Source organism: Euprymna scolopes, chromosome 6 (assembly GCF_053919585.1).
Source record: "Euprymna scolopes isolate OS-2025 chromosome 6, ASM5391958v1, whole genome shotgun sequence".
NCBI lineage: Eukaryota > Metazoa > Mollusca > Cephalopoda > Sepiida > Sepiolidae > Euprymna > Euprymna scolopes.
The window spans coordinates 44,463,939-44,481,197 of NC_136487.1; the positions used below are offsets into that span (position 1 = coordinate 44,463,939).

Here is a 17,259-nt window from a genome sequence, read left to right on the forward strand (position 1 = left end):
ACTAATAGATGCAATTTCTAGGGGGGTTTCTATATTTTATTCAAACTATTGCAGATTAATCTGTTATATTGGAATGATTAACTTCCAAAATGGCTGCCAAATTTTATTAACTAGTTTTTTCCCCCACTCCCCAGATGGTGAAAGGGCAAATTAATCCACTATATTGATTTTTTTTTGTCTTTATATTTGTAGATTTATTTTCTTTTTAATTTTGCAAATATTAGTTTTTTTTTGTTTTTTTTTTTCAACTTTTACTTGACTCAAGTTATCCGATATGAGCAGGTATAGGTGAAATGTTGACAAATTCTGAGCTCCAAAAGTGATGCGATGACATTGTCATGTTTTTTCTAATGGCTGGATTTTTGCAGACTATTTTGCAAATAATTAAAAAACATTTTTTTTTTTTTTTCAGACTTTTTAAATATTTTTCAAACATTAATTAACAAAAATAATAAAATCAACTAGTGTTTATTAAAAATTATTATTGCCACTAGGACTTATGATTAAGAGAGTATGTTTTGTATTGTAAAAAAATAAATAATAATAATAAAATCAAGCAGTATTATTTAAAAAAAAAAAAAAAAAAAAAAAAAACTGGCAGATATCAGACAATAAATTCATATGGTGGGGTTAATTTCCCCAGTCTCTACATGTGAAACCAGGCAAAAGTATTTGCTAACATTTTGCAGTCACTTTGTAAGCTAACCACTCCAATATAACCAATTAACCTTGAAATATTAACATTATATTAAACTTTGTAGGGCTTCTTCTTTTTTTTTTTTTTTTTACTTCACCAGCAAGAGAAAATCAATTTTTCTTGAATGTCTATTTTGCTAAAAGGACACCAAGCCTTTCAAATACAGGAAAAGACAGTTTGAAAGGTGGAAATTTATCATCTTAATGTGTCTGTTGTTTACATAATTTAACAAATAATTAAAAAAAGAAAAAGTTCTTTTATGTTGTATATTAAAAAAAAAAGAAAAGATTTTTGTGGTTTGTGAAGGAATTCCTTATTGAAATTAAATTTCTTTAAAGCTTATTAAGAATTATCAACAATAAAAAAAAAATGTATATATCACAAATCTTAAATGAGCTTTTGTAGAAAAAAGTGGGTTTTGGATGGATGAGTTGAGAACAAAAATCTGAATTCCTTCTATATCAAAAACTAAAAGAAAAATCTGTATCATGTAATGTACCTGTGATGAAATGAAAAATGATATTCCAAAAATCAAATTAAATTGATCAAGTAGTTTTTTAAACCAAGAAAAGTATCCAAGAAATGATTGTTTTGCTTACCATTTTTAAAACAAAGCGAGAAAACTCCTCAATATTTTAAACTTGTGAGAATTTTGAAAATTATGAAAATCGCTTAAAAATGATTTTCTGTATAAAAATAAAACATCTTGATCTTTTTATATAAATTTTGGAATATGATATTTTCATTTTGTCATGGGCACAGATTTTCTTTATTTTTGATTTTTTAATATAAGGAGGATTTTGGGCAAGAACCAAATCTGTTTTTATTCTGATGATCACAAATGTCTGCTCTTATTGTATTTTCCATCATTTGATGAACCATTTCTAAAATTTCATCAATAAGAAAATATGAATCCGCATGGAATGACATTTTTGACAGTGTTAACCTTGGTTTCCCTGATTTTTTATTTATTTATTTATTTTTTTAACTACTTATAACTACATAAAAGTTGCCAACTTCTATAAGTGATGGTGGTGCTAGGGAAGTGATTGGATTTGAACTTGTCACACCTAAGTTGTTAGTCCACTTCATCACAGCCATCTCTCATTCCCCTTTCTCTCTCTCTCTGTCTTTCTCTCACTGAAATGATGAAATTTGTACGTTTTATTAATCCCCCCCCCCTGCCCCCATCTCTCTCTGAAATATTTTCTTTGTTCCTGTCTCTAAGCTTGTAAATTCAACTGATGTCTCAAATGTTTTTATTTTCTTGAAGCCATATCTTGCACAGTAGAAACCCAACTTATGTCTCCTTATGATGGTTTCATAATGACCAATATCTTGTGAAAACAAATTTTATTGTATGATTAATTTGAAAGTTTTCAACACTTCTTTTTTGTATTATTTAGATTCTTTGGACCACTGTTCCCATTTTCAGTGTTTCAGTCAGTGTAACCTCTAATCTTCTTCAGGTGTATCTTGTCAAACTCTGGAATCTTTCTATTGAACTTAAGAATCAGCATGTAACCATTTATTTAATCAGCATGTAACCATTTATTTAATCCATGGAGGTAGATTTCTGAATTTGACGAGACACACCTGAAGAAGGTTGGTGGTTACATCGGCCAAAATTTTGTGAAAATAACACTTAAGATGAAAACCAAAGAACAAAATAATTCTTTGGTATTTTTTTTTTTTTTTTTACTTTAACTGCAAATCAACATTCACTGTTGAATTGATGATTTTAATAGATTTTCAGGCATGTAAAAAAATGAGGGTTTGGTATCTTTTGGTATGGCCAATCAGACAAGGGGACAATTCAGTGGCAAATTAGAGCTTCATCATTATTCATTATAGTCAGTTTTGTTTATATTTTTAAAATTAATTCAATGAAGGAAGATATATTTTTTTTCTTTGAATAAAATTGAAATAAAAATTATTAAAAGAAAAAATGTCTGAATCCAAAAATGAAATTTAAATACAGTAATTTTCAAAATGTTTTAAAATTTAAACTCAAGCTAACTTGTCTAAAGTTAATAAAAAAAACTCGTTAAATATATTTTAAAAAAATATTTGGATTAATTTATTATTGAGATTTTATTTTTAAAAAAAATAGTGTTTTTATTTTTTTCTTGAATAAAATACTTAAAAATTTCAAAGCAAAATTTCGAACCATGTTTATTTATAACACAACACAAAAACAGACAGTTGTTAACAATGAAATTATATTTTCATATTGTTTTTCTTAATTAAAAAAAAAAGAAACTTTAAAAATATTTTATAAGTTTTTAATCCTTAAAAAATTAATTAACCAAAAAGACTTTTGTAAAAACATTATTTTTCTTAAAAACAGTTAAAGTGATATATTTCCATATGTTTTTTTTAATTAAAATAAACAAAGTTATAAAATCTTTATAAAAATGCTGACTGGTGTATATAGTCTCGCCCAGCGAATCGGCCATGTCAAAACATCCCATTCCTTGAAAATGAATATCTCATTTAAATTTGGGGCAAAGTAGTTTTCTGGATATTAAGACCTTTATTATCCAATGTAATCCTTATGTTTTCACTGGCAGCCATGTTTCTTTCCCAACTGAACAAGTAATAATAATGTTTGTTTTTTTACTCCCCCCCCCTATCTATGTTAAGAATGGCGCCAACCACTGAAATTCATTAATAAATACATTGAAAAAATGTCCTAATATTCAGAAAACTACTTGTCTGCCCTAACATTCGTTTTTGGCATACTCGAAAATCTATAGAAGTTGTCAATTTAAAGGTGAATGCTGAGTTGCAGTTAAAGTAAAAACTTAGTAAATACTTTTTTAAAGACTTTTTGTAAAATAATTTTTGGCCGGTGATGTGTTATATAAAGTGTGCAAATGAAGTGAGGCAGAAGCAGTGAATGCGAGTGAAATGATTTGTCATGGTCAAATTCCTTTAGAAAAGCAACCAGACTTGGGCTCAAAAACTCATAAAACAACCACCATCATAGGTTGTTCAAATCCTTTTCAAATAAAAATGGTGTTTGCTCACATTGGTGATCTTTTAAACCAACGCATGTTTATATTGATAATTTATAGGTGATTCCAGTGTAGCAATGTAACGGATATAAAGGAATTGAAATCAAAATAAGACTTGCAGAAGTGAAATTCGTTTTTCTGTATTCATATGAATTTTCAGTGTTTGTGTATTAGAATTGGATATCTACAAAAAATGGATTTTAAGTGAAAACGTGTAATTTTTTTTTAACTGCACCAAATTTTTTTTTATTATATATATATATATATATATATATATATATACTTACAAATCTTACTCTTTATGATCGGTACAACATATTTTAGGAAAAATTTCACTATACAAATATGGATTTCAACTCGATTTTTGAAAGGAGCAAAAAATATCCTTTGAGATCAATAACAGCAGTAAATAAATTTTGAATGTAATTATGGTTATTTTAAATAAGATTTATAATTATAAAAAGCTCCACACAAAAAATAATAAAATTAAAGAAATTGAAAAACTTCAATTTAGCTTATCTATGTCATACTTTTTTTTTTTTTTAAATTTAAAAAAAAAATTCTCTTGTATCTATAACAAGCCTTGGAATCGTTTGCTGTAAATTCTCATATACATATGTACTACACACAATGCTTTAAACAAACTACATCAATCACTTCTCTTTCTATTTATTTTGTTTGTCCTTATTTAAATGTATTTCATGTTTTAGTTTTAAATTTCAAAAATATTTTGGAGGAGTCAAATATTTTAGGATTGGATAAGTTTGCTTAAAAAAAAAGAAACTTTTATTTAAAACTACTTTTGTTTTGTACTTTGGAATATTCGGGCTACTATTCTTACCTTGGTTGTTATTTTTACAATATATGTGATGGTATAACCACTGACTTTCTTGAAGTACATCTTTCCGAACTTGAGAATCTATTAGTCAAACTTGGAACTATATGGAACTTTGAAATGAACCTGTTATTTGATCTGGGTAGAAATATAAATCATAGTCTTGCCTCTAGTAGAGATCGAACTTTCAATCCCTAAAATGTTATTTAGAACTGATTGTTAATCAATGCCTTTAACTGTTGCGTCACAGATTTATGTGAAAATTCTTATATGAATTTTGGTATCTTTAAACCTGATCCTGTTTTTGTTGTGAAGTGTTACTATTCATTGGTGTGTCCATGGATATGGCATTATCAAGTTGACACACCAGTTCCCATTGGCTCACCAAAGTTAAGCATCATTGAGCCTGGTCAGTACTAAAATGGGTGACCATTTGGGAATACCAGGTACTGTATGTGCTCTCTGTTTATCTTGGCATTGTTTCCAGTCATGCTGGACTTTTTGCCACTGGAATCAAGCAGTGCCGACTCAGGAGAGGTGTGGTTAGAGATTGTGCAACCTTTGCTTCAAAATTTAGCAAGTGTCATCCAACATCCTTTCAAGATGATCAGATGGTCCTCATCATTCCAACAGACGAACATCCATATATATTTGATGCAAATAAAAATGGAATAAATTATAATATTTATTAATCCATCAAAAATTCAAACGGATTATAATTAAAAAAAAATTCTTAACCCATGGATTTTCAAAGATAGGTACTTTTCATCAGAAGATAAACATTAGTAAAAAAAATGCATCACTGGTTAGCATAAATTCGAAAATATATAAAATATATCATAAATCTTTTTTGTGAACTAAAAGGCATTTCTAATGTAATAACAAATCAAAAAAAGCAATTAATCAAATTAATGAAATAGAAAGGAAGACTCAAGTTTGAATGAATTACAGAGTAGCGCAAAAAAAAAAAAAAAAATTGTTAAAATTTGAAAAATCAAATAATCAATGAAGTTATATCCAATAACGTCTACAATGAAGAAAATGCAATCCTAGCTATAAAGGGATCATCGTAGAATCCAAAAGGTCAAATTCAATGAAATTGTACTTCGTAAAGTCCAAAATGACACATAATCCGAGGTGTGATTGGGATATAATGAAATCCAAAAAGTCAGTTAAAAGTAAATTGAAGGTCCAAAAAATATAATATCCAAAATATAAGGTGTTCATAGGGAATCAATTTATTAATAAATAAATAAAAGTTGTCATTAAAAATGCTTCCTGCCAAGCCAAATATGAAATGACTAGTTCAAATAGAAGTTTAATGAAAATATATATTGAGCTTTCTATAATCCAGATAGGTTCTAATTTAAAGATAAATATTATCTGTATCTTTGTAATTTTACTTAATATATATATAGAGTGAACTACTTAAAATTAGCCTGAATACTAGTCGATCGGAAGACTAAGTGAGAATGAGACGGTGGAAATAGGTCTTTTATTATCTACTTGATTGCCATTGTTTGCATACATTGGTTAAAACAAACCTTAACCAAAAACTTTGAATCGGAAAATCAAGATATATAAAAATATTATGGTTGAAAGATCAGATTACTTTTAATTGGGCCATCCTATGTTTTAATTAATTTTTTTTTATTTATACTATATAACATTTTTTCTCCAATTGTTATTGTGGAGTAAAAAAATTATTGTTTCTAATATTTAATTCTATACTGGATCCATATAATATAATAATTAATTAAAATTTCTTGACTGAACAAAAACAATTTATTCTCATGGATAAGAGTCATTTTGAAATTTCATATAGGTTCCTCAAGTTCTGAAAGATTTTCGAGACGCATCTGAAAAAGGTCAAATTTTATGTCAGTCAAAACATGAGAGATTGGTAATTAAATTATCAGTTCTCATCTCAAAATTCCAAAACAGGATTGAAAATGTTTGTTTCAAAAAAAAAAAAACAACTTTTGTTTTATAAAACAAAAAAAATTGTTTCTTCCTTCAACTAACATGAGGAGTAAAGTTAGAATTTACTTTGATTTCAACAGAATAAATTTTACATGCGATTTTTAAAGGTTTCTACCCATCATTATTTATAATTGATTTATTATCATTGGATTCTGGAATTTGCAAGCAGTTTTCTTGGAATGGAAACTCGTTCATTTTCACTGCCATTTCTTAATCTTGGTAATTATTGCAGAATAACTTTAATGTCTTCAGATTGAGATATTTTCTAGAAACTTCTTTAAAAAACCAAAATCAGGATTTTTTTTATTAAATAAAAAAAATCTTTTCAAAAATAAAAATTAAAAAAATAAATAAATTTCAGAATTTGTTGAATGACTTATTCTCCACTTTTTCTACACCCCCCCTTTTTTTATTATACTTTATTGTTACACATGCTGCACGGTCTCTTGCACATTATATATATATATACATATATATATATGAACACAAAGAAATAAATGAAATATTTTTTTATATATTGTCTTTGTTCTTATTTTCACTTTATATTTTCTCTCTCTTGTAAATGTAGGTGCGTTGTAGTCATTTTTATTTCCTATGATGCTATTAATATTAATAATCCCATCGTAAAACCTGTTGTGAATAAGCTTGATTCTCACGCAACTCAGGCTTATGTTTTCATCTTTTTTCTTTTCTTTAACAAAGAAAATGATTTTGTGTTCTGGATTTGGTAAATAAATTTCATTACGTTTTTGAATTTTAGAGATGAGGATTGATTATTTGTATTATTTGGGTTCTTTGAACTAAATTATAGACAGAGAAAAATGGTGGAAAGTAAAATGACTCTGAAGCAGTGCATATGTTGAACAAGAATCAGCTGCTAAGCACACCTAGTATAAAAATTTAATGCAATATGGGAACCATTAATTGTACAAATCACCTCTTCTCTCTTTCTCCATCGTCAAAAGATTATATATATATATATATTTATTTATTATTTTTAAAAACAGTAATCTACGGACACACGTGTTTCGGAGCCCTATTCCTCTTCAGTGTAGCTTGACTTTTAGGATTCGAACCTCGGACCTTATGTATTTCAGTCCAGCGCCCTAACCCATTACGCTATGATTCCATAGACAATTTACTGTTTAGTTTTTTATCGTTTATCTGTTTATGCAGTTTTTGTTGTTTATTTTTTAAACGATATCAAGGTTAATGTTCTTAGAAAGTCGCCCATTTTTTATTTGGACATATTTTTTTTTATTTATTAATTATTTTTAAAAACTAATCTACGAACACGCGTGTTTCGGAGCCCTAATATATATATATATAAAAGGGCTGTGTTTTAGGGCTATAACAGTGAAGTGTGTGGGAACTATCTTGTAAAGAATGACAATATGAAGGAATTTCAATAATTTTCAATTATATATATATGTATGTACAAGATGGTATGTGTAAAGTTCCCATAATTTTCAAGAATATATTTCTTCATCAGGGAATAAAAAGAACTCTTGGATGGGCTTACATTTTTTTGTTTGAGCTGGCATATTGTCATTATTCTTTGTTATATAGACTTTTTCTACAAACTGCATCGTAATAGCCCTTTCACACTACACACAATGCTTCAAGCAAAATCTTCGCATATATGTATATATATATTAGTAAAAAAAAGATATATTTGGTAATAGTAATAAACAGTGATATATAATAAGTAGTAAGATTGTACATCTAGAAACAAAATGGGTTTAAGGTTCCTAAAGTTCATACTAGAATTTTCTGCAAGGACCTATGTCATAATGGATTAGGTACTTGGTAAAATTCAGTTGTAAAGTTGCACTCTTCTGTAGGTTGAATATTGTATCCGCAGTATGGTTGACATTCAAATTACAATTGTGAATTACTTAGGACTGTATCCAGTCATGGCTGGCAGAACAAGAACATGCTATCGTCATGTACGTTTGAAAATCTGTACAGATTCCCAAGTTCAACAAGGTACACGTGAACACCAAAACATTATGAAAATAACACTCACGGTGAGAACAATAGTCCGAAAAATCTAAATAATACGAACAAATTTCATTAATGTTTCAGTTTTTATTAAGGAAGAGGGGAGAGCAATCTATGATTGCAAATTTAATTTTTTTTTTCTCTCAGTAGATTAATACTTGTGTAAAACAGCCCCCCTCCCTATTTGTATCTTTTCGTTTTCACCCTAAGTAAGGAACTGAAGTTTTATCCATTTACTTTTTTTCATAAATGTAATGAATTGTATGTATCTGCTATTTTCCTCTTATTTTTATTTTTTAATTTTTTTTTTTTTTACACCTTTTCACCTGATGTAACATCCAGTCTTCTTGAATTTTTGTCAAACTCGGGAATCTACATGGAATCTCAGTTCGATGTTCCATGAGTTCTTGCATGTCCGAAACGTAAAAAAACAAGTAACAACTAAGATGAGAATAGTCATCAGAATACTCAAAATTATCATGATCATTTTCAAGTTCAGTGCTATCAAATTCTAATCAAATAAATTCTGACTATTCTACTCATTATTTTCAATCCTCTCATAATCTTGTTCATCATACAACTGACTGATCTCATTAAACCTTATCCTTGAGTGACCTTTGGGCCTTGATAAGTGGTTATCCATTTCTACAATAAAAAAAAATTCGATTCTTGTCCAGAATTCCCCCATATTAAAAAAAAACCCACCAAACCTTTTTTTTTTTTTTTTTTTTTTTTTTTTTTGACAAAAAGTGAAAGAGCTTTAAAGACTGGAATGGTAGCATTAAAACGAGCAACCTTTCCAGAATTTATTTTTCTACATAGTCACCACCATTCACAATGCACTTTTTCCAGGAGTTCAATGACTCCTCTCTACTTCTAATGAACAGAAGTTGCTTTCTTAGTCTCACACCGTCAATATCTGCAACAGAGAGATGAAACTTTCAGGTCATGAATGTCTAAGTTCAATTATCATAACAGTGCGATCTGACATCCCCTCTGATCTAGGAAGCCTACTTTGGAATGTTCCTCTTACATTAAAACGTTTCTCGTATAATTGCTAAGTTAAGGAAGGTATGAACCTAAAATTTCCCAGGAACTATGGATGACAAAATAAACTTATGAGTGAGGGTGAGTCATTTGTAATAGATATTTTGGTTTAGCATTAAATAATCAAAGTATTTAATCTATATAAATAAAATAATAGATGTGTGTAAATATTTAACTACTAAACTCTTAAAATGTTGGTCATGTAGCACATCAACTAATAGGAAGTAGTAATCATACACCAAGAATGGCTTATAACGAGTAAAATCTTTGTTTGGATGGATGAATAACACATACAGAAGTTGGCAAGCTGGAATACAAAATGTTCATTTAAACTTGCTGACATTTCTATTAGTTTGCACATGCATAAACTAATCGTGGTTTAATGTTATAACTTTCTTATCTATCTGTCAGGTGAGTTCAAATGGTAGCAAATGTGGCTGGAGTACTAAATGCTTTGGTTTCGATACTAGCACCCAACCTGTCATTCTTTTTATTTTTGGAATCAGTACTATATATATATATATATATATATATATATATATACCGTACTTTGAGGTAATTGTGCCAAGTCCAGGATAATTGAGTCAACTAGCTAAAAGTCCTCTTTTGGCAACCACACGTATAAAGAGCACTTGTTTTTTAGCTGGCGCAATTACCCCCGGATTTGGCACAATTACCCCAAAGTATGTTATATATATATATATTCAATAGAAAATTGGTGTAAATACACTTTATGTAAGATTTCAAATGTTTAGACCAAAATTTGTCTGAGTAATTTCGTAGAGACCGCAGTAGTCAATTATTTTAAACTTTGACCCTAATTTAGACCCCTTATCATTTATTATTTTGGTCTCGAATCAAAATAAAAAGTTTTATCCATGTACAAGTTACCTACATCTAAAATTTCAAGTCTTTAGACCCAAAATTGGTGGAGGAATTTGGTAGAATCTGCATAGGTCAACTCTTTCAACTTTGACCTTTTGGCAGCCAAATTTTTGCCCAAAAACTGATTAAAATGTTTGCCACATGTCTGAATACTTATTTTGTATAAATTTCAAATATTTAGACCCAAAATTGGCTGAATAGTTTCCTAGACACTGCAGAGGTCAAATTTTTTTTAACTTTGACCCTTTGGTAGCTCAAATTTTGGACCCAAACCAATTAAAAAGCTTGCCCTATCTCCAAATACACTTTATGTAAAATTTCAAATGTTTAAACCAGAAATTGGCTAAGCAATTTGGTAGAGACCGCAGAGGTCAATTTTTAAAAATATTTTGACCCCTTAACATTTTTGGGGGCTCAAACCAAATTATAAAGTTAGATCCATATCCAAGTAACCTACATGTAAAATTGCAAGTGTTTAGACCCAAATTGGCAGAGGAGTTTGGTAGAGTTTTCAAAGGTCAAATCGTTGAACTTTGATCCCTTGACAGCCAAATTTCTAGGCAAAAACCGATTAAAAAGATTTTCCAAAATCTCAATACTCTTTATGTCAAATCTCGAGTCTGTAGCCTGAAAATTGACAGAGTTATTTGTTAGGGAAATGTACACACACACACACACACACACAGAGTTTCACTTATATATATATATATATATATATATATATATATATATACTGAAAGATTGCTCGGCATTGCCAGTCATAAAATATGCTTAAATATATTTTAATCTATACAGATTTCATATGTTATTATAGAGACAATTCTCTATTGATTATTATATTGTACCCAGTATATAATAGTGGCTGTTCAGTGTGGCTCGGTTGTAAAATATGCTTAATGATGATGTTTTAATTTATGCAGATTTCATAGTTATTATAGAGCTAATACTGAATAGTGATTTTAAAAGTTAAAAAAATGATTTTGGTGCCATCAAGCTAGAATGAAACCAAAACATGTAGCTCTCCAGCCTTATTTGTTATTGTCTGATCTAAGTCCATACGTACATAAAAAACTTTAGAAAATAATGTCGTTAAAGATATAAAACATATATTTGCACATGTGTAGAAATAACACGTTTAGTTGGCTGCCAAATTTCAATTTTTTTCAATGTTGTTCTCTTAGCAGCTATTTTTATTGGCTAAAAACCAAATCGAATTTATTCCACAGGTCCAAATCCCCTATATTAATATATAGTTGCATTTGATGGAGGAGTTTGGTTCCTCACATAGACAGACAAGGTCATTTATATATAATGAATAGTGATAAATAAATTTACAATATTATTTATTACAGTTCAAGATCAACAATGGTTTGGCATATGATCGGTTCCGAGGTGCTTAAGAATTGTTTTTTTATTTTCTTAGTTTTTCTTTTCTTTTTTTTTTTTTTTTACATAAATTCCAATATGTCTCTTCAGCGCTTTCCACCAAGAACACAAAATGAGTTCAGTGAAAAAACAAAAACAATTTTTACTCATTTCACAAACATTTAAAATTTTTACAAAAAAAAAAAAAAGAAATGAACAGTACATGTACTTAAAATTAATTCCACGAATAGTCAAGATAATAATAATCATAATAATATTTAGTGGTAATTACAATGAGAGCAATAACCATTATTTTCTATATAAATAAAACAGTAAATGTATGTGTGTGTGTGAAAATATTTAACCAATAAACTCTTAAAACTATTGGTCACATAACACATAAATTAACAGGAAATAGTAATCATACGCCAAGGATGGTTTATAACGAGTAAAATCTTTGGATGGATGAATAACGCACACAGAAATATGTCGACAAGTTGAAATGCAAACTGTTCATTACAACTTGCTCACATATTTCTATTACTTTTGCGCGTGCACAAATTCATTTCTAGCTTGAAGTGGTTTAATTAAAAATTTTTATTATCTGTCTGTTGCTCAAACTGTAGGGAATGTGGCTGGAACACTAAATGTTTTGATTTCGATTCTAGCTGATGGCACCCACGTCATTTTTAAAAAAATTTTGGAAATAAGTACTATATATGATATTCAGTAGAGAATTGGCTTTGTAATAAAGACGAAATTTGCATGAATTAAAATATATTTAAGCATATTTTCTGACCAGACAAGGCCGGGCGACCCCCCACCCCCTCCCTTGCTAGTTACAGAAATAAGATTAGTAATAATTATAATAATATAATTATAATAAAAATAATATTATTGATAATAGTAAAAGTAGTACATGATAATAAAATATATTTTTGATATATTTTTTTACGTGGAAATCACCATTATTAAGGCCTGAAGGCCATTCGAGAATAAGGATTAGTGAGTGAACTGACCGGTATTGGTGGAAATTTGGTAGACTTTGATTCTTTAAAGGGATGGCTCAACAAGAATTTGAAAACGACCATGTTGTAGTCACCTGGAAAGCAGGCTTGCAGTACAGAGTTCCACAGGTGGGCAGTTCTAGGAAGAAATCTTTGTTCTTTGTTCATGAAATGAGCATTTAGATTTAGGCACTGGCAGAACATGTGGGAAATTATTGACAGTGGTGTATGAATTGATCATGAATATTAGAGAAGAGAAAATAAAATCCATAGTATATATATATATATCCCAACTAGCTGTAATCGTAACTCCCTGCACTGATGATTCCCGAAAGGATGAAACTAGTGTCTGTAGGTATTAAAATAATTATATATATTTAGGTGAAATTTCAATTCAATCAAAAGATAGCATCATTAAAGTAAAAAAAAAAAAAAAAATCGACGTCTATATATTATAGCGATAGCAAATATAATGAAATCAAAGCAGCTTACCGGAAGTGACAAAGAAGCTTTCTACTAATTCTGGAATGTTCAGATTTAATTCTTTGTTTTTTGTTTTATTTTGCACCATATATATATATATATATATATATATATATATATATAATGCTAAAGCTAAGTTGATCAACCTTTTTCCTATATATTTTAATAATCACACAAAATACATGTTAAAATATTCCACTAAGAAAGAGCACTCTAGCTTTTTAATAATTGTCTGGACATCCCTGGCAGCATTCCTCGGTTTGGGCGCCTCAGGAGGTAAGCAATAAACTTACTTTATCCGAAAGACAGGGGGTAAGGCCTGGCAGGATGGGATTCCTAGGGATACCCAGAATGAAAGCCTCAGTCTGCCAGATAAAACATCACTGAAATTAATTACTGCTGGATTGATTGTTTAGGTTGAAGTGCAACCAAACACCAAATGAATGGCGTGGTAGAAAGAAAGTGTTGTATACCAAAAATGACAAAAATTGATTGAGTAGTTTTATTTTTATAAAGAAAATCATTGTTAAACGATTAATGAGAATTTGTAGGCATTACAAGGCTGATGTCACAATTTTGAATTATTGTAGAGTTATCTTCCCTTGTTTTATCAAGATGCCAACGCGAGGCAGTTCCTTTTTGTTTACTCGTAAAATCTGATTGAAAATAATACTACTTGATCAATTTATGTGATTTTCGAAATATGATCTTTTAGTGACGTCACGGGTCTGTACATCATGCAGATTACTTTTTTAAATGTTTTTTTTTTAATATAGGGCAATTCTGGACAACCACCGATTTTTTTTTTTTTTTTTTTTCTCCTGATGCCAACCTAGTGATGTAATAGGGACCAGGGATTTTATGGAGAAACCATTAAGTGATTGCTCCACTTTCCCTTAAATGCATTTTAATAATAAACAAAGTCATAAATAAAATAATTTTTCGAAAATAAAATTTATAAACAATTGGTGCAGCTAAAATATAATAGTGAAATTCCAAAAAACAAATAAAAAAAAACGATGTTATCTACTGATTTTTATGTCAATTTCAACTGAAAACAATGACCACATTTAAAAAATAAGCTTTGTTTTCAATCTTTATTGTAAGAACCCGTCGCCATATTTCTTTTTTTTTTGCTTTTGTTTTTTTTTTGTACATAGGCATCACTGTTTATCAAGGCCCAGAGACTACTCGAGGATAAGGGTTAAAGTGTGTACAGTAGTCAATTGGACAATATAGTAATTGTTAGTAATAGAAATTTGGTAAATTTGTTAACAAGTGGAACGGCTCATCAAGAACTTGTTACATTGGAAAGCAGGAAAATGGAAGACAATTCCACGGATGTGCAGTTCTAAGAAAGAAGCTTTGTTCATAGAAACTACGTTTAGGTTTAGGCACAGATAAAGAGTGTGGGAAATTATTGATAGTGTTTTCAGCTAGACAAGTGTTTCTCGTGAAAGTTTGACAAGTGGGGGGCATAGATTGAAGCTCAGACGAGCACTTGCCATGAAAATAACGATGAAGCAGAGACAGGCTCACAACATCTCTTCGGTGAGAAAGAGGTTGCAGGGAAGAGAAAAGGGCATCCCCTACTAGGCTACAAAGTCTATTTTGAGCTCTATCAAGGTAGGATAAGTCCTTTCTAACAGCTCCTGCCCAGATGTGGCAACAGTACTCCATCCTTCGACGTACCTAGCTCTTATATAGAGAATTTCATCAGCAGTTAGATATCTACCTTTGGTAACACGGGACGTAATAACAATGGGAAGTAACTAAGTTATACTAAAAACGCACAATTTATTAAAAATTGGCAATTGTTACATACTATTTACCTCCCTTTGAAACTCTCCAGTGTTTTTTCTAGTCAAACATTTTATTTTTGCTAATTTACGTCAAAAAATGTTTTCTTTAATAATTACTTTTCTACCTTATCGTTTTTCATAATTTTTGGATATATTTATTACTATAACATGACAATTAAGTAGAGACTATTGGTTTGCCTCTGTACAACAGAGTCTGGACAAACTGACACTTGAAGAAGAACACAAAATCAGTGTATTGAAAGCCGTAGTACTCTCCATCTTCCTGTACGTCTCTGAGTTGTAGATAACTTACGGTCACCAACTATGACTCCTTGAGCGTTTCCATCAGCGCTGTCTCCGCACCATCCACAACGTTCACTGGAGTGATTATGTCACCAATGTTGAGGTCATCAAGCAGGCGGAGATTATCAGCATTGAGGCCATGCTGCTGAAGTGACAGCTACGCTGGGCCAGGCACGTCTCCAGAATGGAGGATCATTGCCTGCCCAAGATAGCCCTATATGGCAAACTCTCCACTAGCTGCCATGACAGAGGGGCACCGAAGAAACAATATAAAGACTCTGAAGAAGTCCCTCAGTGACTGCCACATTGACCATCACCAGTGGTCTATTCTTGCTGCTAACCGAGACATCTGGTGACACACTGTCTATTTGGCTGTTACCTCCTTTGAGGTCTCTTGCACAGAGAATCTGCAGGAGAAATGCTTCAAGAGGGAAATCTGGGAAGCCTCAGCAGCCGTAGCTGATGTGGCTTTTGACTGCAGCTGCTGAGGCCAAACTTGCTTGTCCTGCATCGGGCTTGTCAGCTACAAGCGTGCCTGCAATTGATGTGGACAGTCCCCTGCTGTTTTCTGACTTTGTAGTCATATGTGTGTTTAAAAATGTGCATCATGTTTTTGATGTATCATCATTAGTTGAAACTTCAATTCATTCAAAAGATAGCATCATTAAACAAAGTAGAAAAAAAAAATATAGCGACATATATGTATTATAGCGATAGCAAGTATAATGAAATTGAAGCAGCTTACCGAAAGTGACACGTGTTCCTTAGCCAGTGACAGAGAAGCTTTCTACTTAATTCTGGAATGTTCAGATTTAATTCTTTGTTATTTTTCACCATATATATATATATATATATATATATATATATATATATATATATATATTATATAATGTTAAAGCTAAGTTGATCAATCAAAACTAATGATTTTGAACATGTTTACCAAATCAGTTGCTAGACGTCAGAGCTTTAATGAATCCAAGCCCATGGAAGCACAGCGTTTAAAGTGTGGCGGTTACTCTCTATCAGATTGATAGAGAGTATCTGCATGTCTGCACATTTTTAAATGGTTTCAAAGCAGTTGATATTCAATAGTTTTGGGGGTAAAATTGCATGGTCATACCTTTTCGAACTGTTAGTGTTTTTTTTTTCTACTTTTATTATCGTTTTTCCTTGTAATATGAATTTTATGGTTTAAGAATTAATGATAAAAAAAACAAGAATACGGCATTAAAAATTAGTAACAAAATACAGTTCAGTACATAATACACATGTATATAATCAAATAACATTATAAATAGCATCGTGACTTAAATAATCAAATAACATTATAAATAGCATCGTGACTTAAATAATCAAATAACATTATAAATAACACCGTGACTTAAATAATCAAATAACATTATAAATAGCATCGTGACTTAAATAATCAAATAACATTATAAATAACACCGTGACTTTAAAAAAAAACAAAAAAAAAAAAACAACGTATCCTAGGGCCACCGTATCCCAGGGTTCTGCTGTAATTGTTTTGCGTTTTGATTCTTCATACTCTCACGTTGTATTCAATTATGACGGATGATGAGACAGCATCACAGTGCACTTATGACAACGAATAATGAAAAAAATTCATATCTCAACTAAAAATTATCTGAAAATGTGCTTGTTTTAATCCTCATTTAATTCACATAATTAATTAAAAAAAACATCTAAAAAAATATATTTAGGTCTTGGACTGAATTTTGTTATTTTACCATTTTTAGCAATATCCGTTTTGACGATAACTAAGCCAAGAAGCCATCATCATATCCTATGAATTTGAAGATTCTAT

General features: G+C 30.1%; 1 protein-coding gene and 1 pseudogene across 1 annotated transcript in view; both read left to right on the forward strand.

Moving 5' to 3' along the window:
* Positions 1–17,259, forward strand: part of LOC145277625 (methyl-CpG-binding domain protein 4-like) — a 75,008-nt gene that overhangs the window by 33,438 nt on the left and 24,311 nt on the right. The window lies entirely within an intron of this gene.
* Positions 4,893–5,010, forward strand: LOC145278416 (5S ribosomal RNA; annotated as a pseudogene).